The sequence below is a fragment of the Danio rerio genome, chromosome 12 (assembly GCF_052040795.2).
Source record: "Danio rerio strain M-AB ecotype USA chromosome 12, GRCz13ab, whole genome shotgun sequence".
NCBI classification, from domain to species: Eukaryota; Metazoa; Chordata; class Actinopteri; order Cypriniformes; family Danionidae; genus Danio; species Danio rerio.
This window is the reverse complement of record NC_141032.1, coordinates 50,005,329-50,017,500: the sequence shown is the minus strand read 5'-3', so window position 1 is coordinate 50,017,500 and position 12,172 is coordinate 50,005,329. Positions and strand designations below refer to the sequence as shown.

At 40.1% G+C, this 12,172-nt stretch overlaps 1 protein-coding gene across 1 annotated transcript in view; it reads right to left on the bottom strand.

The window, feature by feature from the left end:
• chrm3b (cholinergic receptor, muscarinic 3b) overlaps nucleotides 1-11,954 on the bottom strand; it is a 47,164-nt gene extending 35,210 nt beyond the window's left edge. The window contains exons 1-3 of the mRNA XM_087277075.1: nucleotides 11,836-11,954; nucleotides 10,563-10,603; nucleotides 9,652-9,797 (exon numbers count right to left, since the gene is read on the bottom strand). The gene's annotated coding sequence lies outside the window, so the exon portion shown is untranslated. The remainder of the gene's footprint in view (nucleotides 1-9,651; nucleotides 9,798-10,562; nucleotides 10,604-11,835) is intronic.
• Between the last annotated feature and the right edge of the window lie 218 nt (nucleotides 11,955-12,172).

Below are 12,172 nucleotides of genomic sequence, written 5' to 3'. Positions count from 1 at the left end.
AGCGGAATGAACCACCAGATTATCCAGCATTTGTAGTTTCTGCTAACCCGACTCTACATCATAACTTTTCAATCCAGATGGATGGGGCAACCATTACTGCATCCAAAATGGTGAAAAGCCTTGGAGTAACGATTGATGACCAACTAAACTTCTCTGACTACATTTCTAGAACTGCTCGATCTTGCAGATTTACACTCTATAACATCAGAAAGATCCGACTCTTCCTATCTGAACATGCAGCTCGACTCCTTGTTCAAGCTCTTGTTCTCTCCAGACTGGATTATTGCAACTCTCTACTAGCCGGGCTTCCAGCTAACTCTATCAAGCCTCTTCAGCTGCTCCAGAACGCAGCAGCACGAGTGGTCTTTAATGAACCTAAACGAGCACATGTCACTCCGCTGCTCATCCGTTTGCACTGGCTGCCAGTTGCTGCTCGCATCAAATTCAAAGCTCTGATGTTTGCCTACAAAGCGACTTCTGGCTTTGCTCCTTATCTGCTCTCACTTCTGCAGATGTATGTGCCCTCCAGAAACTTGCGTTCAGTGAATGAACGTCGCCTCGTGGTTCCATCCCAAAGAGGGAAGAAATCACTTTCCCGAACTCTCACATTCAATCTGCCCAGTTGGTGGAATGAACTCCCTAACTGCATCAGAACGGCAGAGTCACTCACTGTCTTCAAGAAATGACTAAAAACCCAACTATTTAGTCTCCACTTTCCATCCTAATCTGCAATTGCCTCTCTGGATATACCACTAACTGTACTACAAAAAAAAAAAAGATGAAGATAGTGTAGAAAGGAAATGAGGATATATATAGTGACTTGGGATCCTCTGATTTTAGGATCATGATTAGCTAATGTGGACCAGCTGATGTCAATCATGAGCACGTGCTCCTCTAGAAATTAGTTCACAATTAAACTTCACTTCTTATTGACGTTATTCTAAAATGCAGAATGTTTTCGCGATTGTTTTAGAACTTCCGATTCAGTCGCCTATAGGAGAAATGACTAGGAATAATAAAATGGCAGAAAACGGTCAAACTACTTGCTCTACAAACAGATGTTTGCATGACAATACACACTAAGTAGAATATTATAATAAGAAAATATCAGTTTGCAACATCAAACAGCGAAATGAGCAGCTTTAATATCTAAAAATGAATGGAAGTGAATAAGACCGGAAGTCTCAAGCCAAAAATGTCAAACGGCTGCGCCCACTCGTCTGCGAAAAATAAGGTGAATAGTTTTTTTTTTTTTTTTTTTTTTTTTTTTTTACAGTTTTTCTCAGTGGCTTTGGTGCATTTCTCACAACACTATTTACATTTGCACAACAGTTCATGCATTTCTCAAAACAATTAGAAACTGCAAAACCTAGCTGACAACCTGCAAAAGCGTGTCACTTGCTTAAAATGGAGAGCTCATCCCTCAAAAGCAAGTGTTGATGTCAATATAAGTGTCATCAAGATGAAAAGTCCCAAAACCATTGTTCATGAACACGATAGTCAAATGCTGTCATGTTTTCAGTTTACTCAGTGTACATGTTTTCCAATGAAATAGTCAGTTTTAGGTGACACTTCCTGAAAATGATCAAGACAGTTGTAACGAAGGGTCTAACACAGAGAGATCCATTTGCAGTATATTTATTAAACAGAGTTTAATAACACTAAGCACACAGATGGTACATGTGCAAACTCACATTAAACACAGTGGTATCAAGTGGAAGGGCTGGCGGCAGGCAAACACAGGGTGAGTAAGCAGGCATGGGTCAGAGGCTGGCGGCGAGGATCAAAGTCGGTAATCAGGCTGGGGTTCAGGGCAGGCGGCAGGCAAGACAAGGTCGAGATACAGTCCAGGTAAGCAATGGGAAAGCAGGCAAGGAAGAGTAACGCTCAGTGTTGTTTGCTGTGGCAGAACAAGACTTCACAATGAGGCGTGTGTGCTGCTTATATGAGAGTGTTTGGTGATCAAGGTGATGTGCTGCAGGTGTGTGAGTGGCAATCAGTCTTTGGGATGACGTAATGCTAGAAGTCCGGTGATGATGACCTCTGCTGGCCATCGAGGGGAATGACTGGGACCGAGTAGGTGACAACAGTACTATATACTATTAGCACGGCCATTTGAAAAACATCGCTGCATTTAATGAGGTGTCTAAGTACAAGACACTGAATATGTGAGTTTCACATGTTTACTGCATTTGCTCTTTACAATTTAAATTTATTCACAGCACTGTGCAGAAGAATAAACACACCCTTATTTACAAAAACATACACTCCCTCTGGGTAGAGCTGTGCACAACTGTAGACAATACTGCTGGACATACTGGAACTGAGCCTACAACACACACAGGTCTGTAAATCATCCATCAAATTGTTCAATTTAGGAGACATTTTCAGGAAAATCCTTGACAGATTTTGACAACTACAGTAGTTCTACATTTGTGTATGTAATGACTCCAGTAATGAACTGAGGACTATATGGAGTGACTAGTCAGCATTCACAAGTTTATTTCATTTTGACTGACATGACATAAGCAGATGATAATGTTATAAACAGCAGAGAGTTGTATGAGAGCACTTGATGCATGTCCAAAAGCATTCGCAATGTGTTGGAAGGAATGAGAAACTGCTACTATGATGTGCACAAATGACTAATTGTTTTGAGAAATGCATGAACTGTTGTGCAAATGTAAATAGTGTTGTGAGAAATGCACCAACGCGACTGAGAAAAGCTGTAACAATATTTCAGATTTCCATACTCCTGCATGTTCTCCACTGTCTTTTCTTCAATTCCTCAATGTGTGCTATGGCATGTGTCCAGACCTCTAGCATGTTTCCCAGCATGTTCTTTACAATGCCCTCCTGAGTGTTCTTTAATATTCCCTAATGTGTTCCTGAGAGTATTCATTAGTGTTTTCTCTGATGTGTTCTTCAGCATGTTCTCCTGCATGTAATTCTTGCTCTCCAGCCCTTCTGCGTGTTCTACAGTGTGCTCTTCAGCAGCGGTGTTGTGTGTTTCTGCTCAACAGGTGTCAGGATAAAGCGATCTGAGCACTGATGAATAAAGCGACAGATGGATTTTCAGCGACACATGGGGTGAAGAACTGAGCAAATATTTGATTTAACAGTTGGACCTGAAGAGCTTTCCACGTTTGAACCACAGCCAGCTCTTTATAGAGAAGCATTAAAAAAAACTCACGTACACACTCTATTTTTACATGTGCTGATGAAGACACGTGCACAAACACACACACGCAGGCACGCACGCACACACACACACACACACACGCACGCACACACACACACACACACACACGCACGCACGCACGCACACACACACACACACACACACACACACACACACACACACACACACACACACACACACACACACACACACACAGACACACACACAAGAAAGTTTTGAGTTAGTTATAAATGATATCCATCTAATGTGCAAAAAGCAAAAAAACACTGATGAACTACTAAATTCCTGATCAAGTTAAACCACAACATAAGTGATCTAATCTGTAAAACACTTCTCAGAATAATTCTCAAAAGGCGTATTGATTTACTTTATAAATGTTAATTTTTTGGAATTAAAACAATATATATGGTTCATCCAACATAACATTTCATGACCGTGTTCACTTCTTTCTATACAGCAAATACTGTTGCAGGTGGTTTTTGCATATCCACATAATGATTAAAGTGATTAATGAGGTGGCAGTGCCTACAGTAACAGTAAATCCATTTGGAGAAGTGCACTGGAAATACACTTTCTGCTGTGTGATCTCACACACTTAACACTGCAGAGTCAAGACGACACACTCCTTCTTTAAAATCAGATAAACAGCACTAATGTAGACTAACCAGATGACCAGCATTCAAATTAACCAGATGACCAGCACTCAAACTGACCAGATGACCAGCACTCAAAATAATCAGATGACCAGCACTCAAACTGATCAGATGACCAGCACTCAAACTGACCAGATGACCAGCACTCAAACTGATCAGATGACCAGCACTCAAAATAATCAGATGACCAGCACTCAAACTGACCAGATGACCAGCACTCAAACTGATCAGATGACCAGCACTCAAACTGACCAGATGACCAGCACTCAAACTGATCAGATGACCAGCACTCAAAATAATCAGATGACCAGCACTCAAAATAATCAGATGACCAGCACTCAAACTGATCAGATGACCAGCACTCAAACTGATCAGATGACCAGCACTCAAACTGATCAGATGACCAGCACTCAAAATAATCAGATGACCAGCACTCAAACTGATCAGATGACCAGCACTCAAACTGACCAGCATTGGTGCAGACCTACCAGATGACCATTAATCAAACTGACTGGATAACCAGCACTAATGCAAAACAACTAGATGACCAGCACACAAATTAACCAGATGACAAGCACTCATGCAACCAGATGACCAGCATTAATGCAAATAAAAAAGATGAGCAGTACTCATCTAATCAGTTCATCAGTACACAACACCAGATGACCAGCACTCAAATTAACCAGATGACCAGCACTCAAATTAACCAGATAACCAATGCTAATGCAAACTAACTAGTTGACCAACACTCAAACTCACTAGATGACCAGCTCTCAAAATAGCCAGATGACCAGCACTTCAACTGACCAAATGACCAGCATTAATGCAAACTAACCAGATGACCAGCACTAATGCAGACTAACTAGATGACCAGCATTAATGCAAACTAACCAGATGACCAGCACTAATGCAGACTAACTATGACCAGCACTAATGCAGACTAATTAGATGACCAGCACTAATGCAGATTAACTATGACCAGCACTACTGCAGATTAACTAGATGACCGGCAGTAATGCAGACTAACTAGATGGCCAGTACTAATGCAGACTAACTAGATAACCAGCACTAATGCAGACTAACTATGACCAGCACTACTGCAGACTAATTATGACCAGCACTAATGCAGATTAACTAGATGACCAGCACTAATACAGACTAACTAGATGACCAGCACTAATGCAGACTAATTATGACCAGCACTAATGCAGATTAACTAGATGACCAGCACTACTGCAGACTAATTATGACCAGCACTAATGCAGATTAACTAGATGACCAGCACTAATACAGACTAACTATGACCAGCACTAATGCAGACTAACTAGATGACCAGCACTACTGCAGACTAATTATGACCAGCACTAATGCAGATTAACTAGATGACCAGCACTACTGCAGACTAATTATGACCAGCACTAATGCAGATTAACTAGATGACCAGCACTAATACAGACTAACTAGATGACCAGCACTAATGCAGCCTAACTATGACCAGCACTACTGCAGATTAACTAGATGACCAGCACTAATGCAGACTAACTAGATGACCAGCACTAATGCAGACTAACTAGATGACCAGCACTAATGCAGACAAACTAGATGACCAGCACTAATGCAGACAAACTAGATGACTAGCACTAATGCAGACTAACTAGATGACCAGCACTAATGCAGACTAACTAGATGACCAGCACTAATGCAGACTAACTAGATGACCAGCACTAATGAAGACTAACTAGATTACCAGCACTAATGAAGACTAACTAAATGACCAGCACTAATGCAGACTAACTAGATGACCAGCACTAATGCAGACTAACTAGATGACCAGCACTAATGCAGACTAACCAGATGACCAGCACTAATGCAGACTAACTAGATGACCAACACTAATGCAGACTAACTAGATGGCCAGCACTAATGCAGACTAACCAGATGACCAGCACTAATAAAGACTAACTAGATGACCAGCACTAATGCAGACTAACTAGATGACCAGCACTAATGCAGACAAACTAGATGACCAGCACTAATGCAGACTAACTAGATGACCAGCACTAATGCAGACTAACCAGATGACCAGCACTAATGCAGACTAACTAGATGACCAGCACTAATGCAGACTAACTAGATGACCAGCAGTAATGCAGACTAACTAGATGACCAGCACTAATGCAGACTAATTAGATGATCAGCACTAATGCAGACTAACTAGATGACCAGCACTAATGCAGACTAACTAGATGACCAGCACTAATGCAGACTAACTAGATGACCAGCACTAATGCAGACAAACTAGATGACCAGCACTAATGCAGACTAACCAGATGACCAGCACTAATGCAGACTAACCAGATGACCAGCACTAATGCAGACTAACTAGATGACCAACACTAATGCAGACTAACTAGATGGTCAGCACTAATGCAGACTAACCAGATGGTCAGCACTAATGCAGACTAACTAGATGACCAGCACTAATGCAGACTAACTAGATGACCAGCACTAATGCAGACAAACTAGATGACCAGCACTAATGCAGACTAACTAGATGACCAGCACTAATGCAGACTAACCAGATGACCAGCACTAATGCAGACTAACTAGATGACCAGCACTAATGCAGACTAACTAGATGACCAGCACTAATGCAGACTAACTAGATGACCAGCACTAATGCAGACTAACTAGATGACCAGCAGTAATGCAGACTAACTAGATGACCAGCACTAATGCAGACTAATTAGATGATCAGCACTAATGCAGACTAACTAGATGACCAGCACTAATGCAGACTAACTAGATGACCAGCACTAATGCAGACTAACTAGATGACCAGCACTAATGCAGACAAACTAGATGACCAGCACTAATGCAGACTAATTAGATGATCAGCACTAATGCAGACTAACTAGATGACCAGCACTAATGCAGACTAACTAGATGACCAGCACTAATGCAGACTAACTAGATGACCAGCACTAATGCAGACAAACTAGATGACCAGCACTAATGCAGACTAACTAGATGACCAGCACTAATGCAGACTAACCAGATGACCAGCACTAATGCAGACTAACTAGATGACCAGCACTAATGAAGACTAACTAGATTACCAGCACTAATGAAGACTAACTAGATGACCAGCACTAATGCAGACTAACTAGATGACCAGCACTAATGCAGACTAACTAGATGACCAGCACTAATGCAGACTAACCAGATGACCAGCACTAATGCAGACTAACTAGATGACCAACACTAATGCAGACTAACTAGATGGCCAGCACTAATGCAGACTAACCAGATGACCAGCACTAATAAAGACTAACTAGATGACCAGCACTAATGCAGACTAACTAGATGACCAGCACTAATGCAGACAAACTAGATGACCAGCACTAATGCCGACTAACCAGATGACCAGCACTAATGCAGACTAACTAGATGACCAGCACTAATGAAGACTAACTAGATTACCAGCACTAATGAAGACTAACTAGATGACCAGCACTAATGCAGACTAACTAGATGACCAGCACTAATGCAGACTAACTAGATGACCAGCACTAATGCAGACTAACCAGATGACCAGCACTAATGCAGACTAACTAGATGACCAACACTAATGCAGACTAACTAGATGGCCAGCACTAATGCAGACTAACCAGATGACCAGCACTAATAAAGACTAACTAGATGACCAGCACTAATGCAGACTAACTAGATGACCAGCACTAATGCAGACAAACTAGATGACCAGCACTAATGCAGACTAACTAGATGACCAGCACTAATGCAGACTAACCAGATGACCAGCACTAATGCAGACTAACTAGATGACCAGCACTAATGCAGACTAACTAGATGACCAGCAGTAATGCAGACTAACTAGATGACCAGCACTAATGCAGACTAATTAGATGATCAGCACTAATGCAGACTAACTAGATGACCAGCACTAATGCAGACTAACTAGATGACCAGCACTAATGCAGACTAACTAGATGACCAGCAGTAATGCAGACTAACTAGATGACCAGCACTAATGCAGACTAATTAGATGATCAGCACTAATGCAGACTAACTATGACCAGCACTAATGCAGATTAACTAGATGACCAGCACTAATGAAGACTAACTAGATGACCAGCACTAATGCAGACTAACTAGATGACCAGCACTAATGCAGATTAACTAGATGACCAGCACTAATGCAGATTAACTAGATGACCAGCACTAATGCAGACTAACTAGATGACCAGCACTAATGCAGACTAATTATGACCAGCACTAATGCAGATTAATTAGATGACCAGCACTAATACAGACTAACTAGATGACCAGCACTAATGCAGACTAATTAGATGACCAGCACTAATACAGACTAACTAGATGACCAGCACTAATGCAGACTAACTATGACCAGCACTAATGCAGATTAAATAGATGACCAGCACTCAAAATAACCAGATGACCAGCACTAATGCAAACTAAGCAGTGTCTGTGCAAACTCTATGATATGTGGAACTGGATATGTTCTCAAGCCCTAGTCAAAAGGCTCATGAATGCTTCAGATGTGCAAATCATATCTGTGCTGATTACTGAGACAAAGACTGATCCAGGAGCAGAATCGGAGAATATTAACCAACAAGAAAACAACCAATAAACTAACACAGATCATAACAGCTCTGTCTCTCATAAATGCCCCATGCTTATACTAAGTATGATAGCAGATCCAATACATTTATTTATATATATATATAGTCCTCATAAAACACAATGCGTGTGTGTACCTTTTATTCCTTACATTGCAGGGACCAAATGTCCCCACAAGTATAGCAATGGCAGTAAATTTTGACCTTCTAGGGACATATTTTTGGTCCCTATGATGAAAACGCCTTATAAATCACATGTAAAAATGTCAAAATGCAAAATGTTTCCTGTGAAGGTTGGGTTTAGAGGAAAATAGGATACAATAAACAGAACATACAGTATAAATACCATTACATCTATAGAAAGTCCCTATAAAGAAAGTCATACAAGTGTGTGTGTGTGTGTGCATGCTGAGGAACTGAGGGAATGTGTAGGAGAGCAAAACACACACACAGACGAAAGCAGAATTCACAATTAAAGAATCTAAAACGCTGATGAAACATTAAATCTTCCTTTGACCTCTGAAGCAGAACGCATTAAAGTGACAATTACAAATATTCCAGTGCACGCAGTATATATACAGTACATTCATTCTGCAGGGGTTTTGGTTTTCCTTTTGCCAATGCTGCTTAAGTGAATTGGATTTGAGAGCAAGAGATGGACGAATCCCATAAACTCACAATCATTCTCCTTCTGCTGGCAGAAAACACACTCGCTAAATCCAAACCAGCAATAAAGCCAGCAGAAACACACAGAACCAGCACAGAGAAACTCAACCATGCCACACCACACTGAAAAAGAATCACCCACTGGACTTACTACATTAAACAGATGAAGTTAAACATTTCTAAATTCAATTGATTAGTTTAAATTCAGCCATTATAAATAGCTTGTAAACACCTTACAAAATTCAGTAAATCAAATTAATCTTTTTTTTCAGTGGACTCAGGATAAAGACGACACATGAATATACAATACATCTCTTTTCATCGCATAATCAGAAATAAGCGTGCATCAAATAAAAACAGAAGAGATTGTCGATTAGTTAAGAATGGACTCAGATTGAGTGAATGGTTTTTAAAGGGATCAAATGTGACTGATGAAGGATGTGCGCTACAGTGATGCTCTGAAACTTACTGCGCTTTTGTGAGTTTGTGTGTGTTGTGCTGTCATTAGATCCACCTGAAGCGCTCGGTCTTCCTCATCTTGGCTCCAGCGGCTCCGGCTTCATTCTGCATCTGATGATGGTCTGCGCTCGGGCGGATTCAGAGACGGAGGAGGAGCTGAGAGAGAGAGAGAGAGAGAGAGAGAGAGAGAGAGAGAGAGAGAGAGAAAGAGAGAAAGAGAGAGAGTGAGAGAAAGAGAGATATGAATAACATAACATATTGAATAATAATTTGATATATTGAATAATAATATTATATATTTTTTGTATTCTTATTTAATTATTATCTGTATATATATTTTTTTACATTTGGAAAAAAACATTTGCCAATACATTTGTCATGCCAATAAAGCAATTATTGAACTAATTGAGAGAGAGAGAGAGAGAGAGAGAGAGAGACTAGAGACTAGTCAGAAACAGTATTTCAAACCATCTACATGAATGTACAGTTGTGTGTTGTATTTTGTTCCCTTACTATCAAATTTTTTCATTACATTTCATTAGTATTATTTTTATGACTTTGTTTTTTTATTATATTTATGAAAATTCTTATTGAGTTTTGTGTGTGTGTGTGTGTGTGTGTGTGTGTGTGTGTGTGTGTGTGTGTGTGTGTGTGTGTGTGTATTATATTATCACTTTACAATTTTTTCATTCTATATATGCAATGCTTTGGCAATACTTGACAAGTCATGCCAAAGCATTCATTCATCCATTTACTTTTCGGCTTAGTCCCTTAATTAATCTGGGGTCGCCACAGTGGAATGAACCGCCAACTTATCCAGCATATGATTTACGCAGCAGATGCCCTTCCAGCTGCAACCCATCTCTTGGAAACATCCATACACACTCATACACTACGGACAGTTTAGCCTACCCAATTCACCTGTACTGCATGTCTTTGGACTGTGGTGGAACCTGGAGCACCTGGAGGAAACCCACAGGGAGAACATGCAAACTCCACAAAGAAACACCAACTGACCCAGCTGAGGCTCGAACCAGCGATCTTGCTGTGAGGCGACAGCACTACCTACTGCGTTGCCCTCATGCCAAAGCATTGCACATAATGTTGATGTATGTCACATAATGGCTGTATTTACATTTTGTGTTGTGTTTCGTCCCGTGCAAACAGTCAGATTGCTCATCACTGCAAATCTCAGTGATTATCTTAGCGCAAAGCGCTTCAATGTAACTTGCTCACTTAATGTTTACATGTGTAATATTTATATTGTTTGCTAATAAATAACCACCTCCTGTGGAACTCTGAATCTGCGTCTCATTTCTGAGTCTGCTACTGTCCACTGGAGGTCGCATTTCGGTCACGGGTGCATGTTTTGAGAGCCTTCCTGACTGACTGGGTGAATAAAATACACTGTTTTCCACCAAGGCATCCCAGAGTGCTGAAAAATAATTGGCTAAACTGGCATTGTGCAAGTTAAAAGCACCAAGACAAAGACAGATGCTCCGGCACGTAACACACATGCTCAGAATATCTGACCTCAGCATTGTGTTTCAGATAAACAAGAATGTTCAGTGAACATGCTTCTGAAATATCTGCAAACATATTATAGTGTTTTTACAATGCGGAAGAGTCAAAAGCTGACACACAGCATCTTTAAGCTACTTTTGCAACAACAAAATTAAAAACAAGCTCTTTTTTCTGTTCCTTCCTAAAAGCATAACAAATCACCTTAAAATACACAAACATAAAACTAAGCATCAGAAAAAAAAAACCTTTTAAACCTTTCGCAATGCACAAAACTATGACGAATGGTTTCCCTTTAATTACAAAAAGGCATTTATTATCGATACTGATCAATAAATATTCTAACGAAAGCATTAAAGGCAACAATGAAATGTAGTATCCTCTATCGCAAGCTCCATTATTTTTGTCCAGTGGTGGCTTGTGCATGTTTACAATCATCTCCAACCTCAAAATAAGCAGCACATGGCATTTAAACTTTTTAAGCATTGTAACACATACTGTAGATCATTTAACCTCTTTTGCTTTTCCTTATCACAGACATAACTGATATATTCACATAGAAAACATCTAATCTAATTAGATTAGCTTTCTATCAAATAAGTGCCATGTTGGTAAGCAGAAGAGACTTAATATATATATAACTCAAAATAGCAATAACTCAAAAACCTCTTACCCTTAAAAGATCTAAAATGTGTTTCCTACAAAAAGACAAAGCTGGTTATGTTTCACAGCTCTTTTTCTCTTTTTTTTGGTCTACATTATGACCACTGCTCAGTTTGAGCCCTTGCAATCTGCGTTTGGCCGGGAGAACTCGCGCGGAGCGGCTAAGGGACCATCGGAAAAGTGCTTATTTTTTCGTTTTTTTTTTGTTTTGTTTTTTTTTTTGCTCCGTCCTGCGTGTTTTATTTTAAACACAACTAATTTTCTCTTAAATGAGCACAAAAAATTTACTAAAGTAGTCGAATGGTACTTTATAGATCTGTGCATTCTTACATTAACACCTCTGTTAT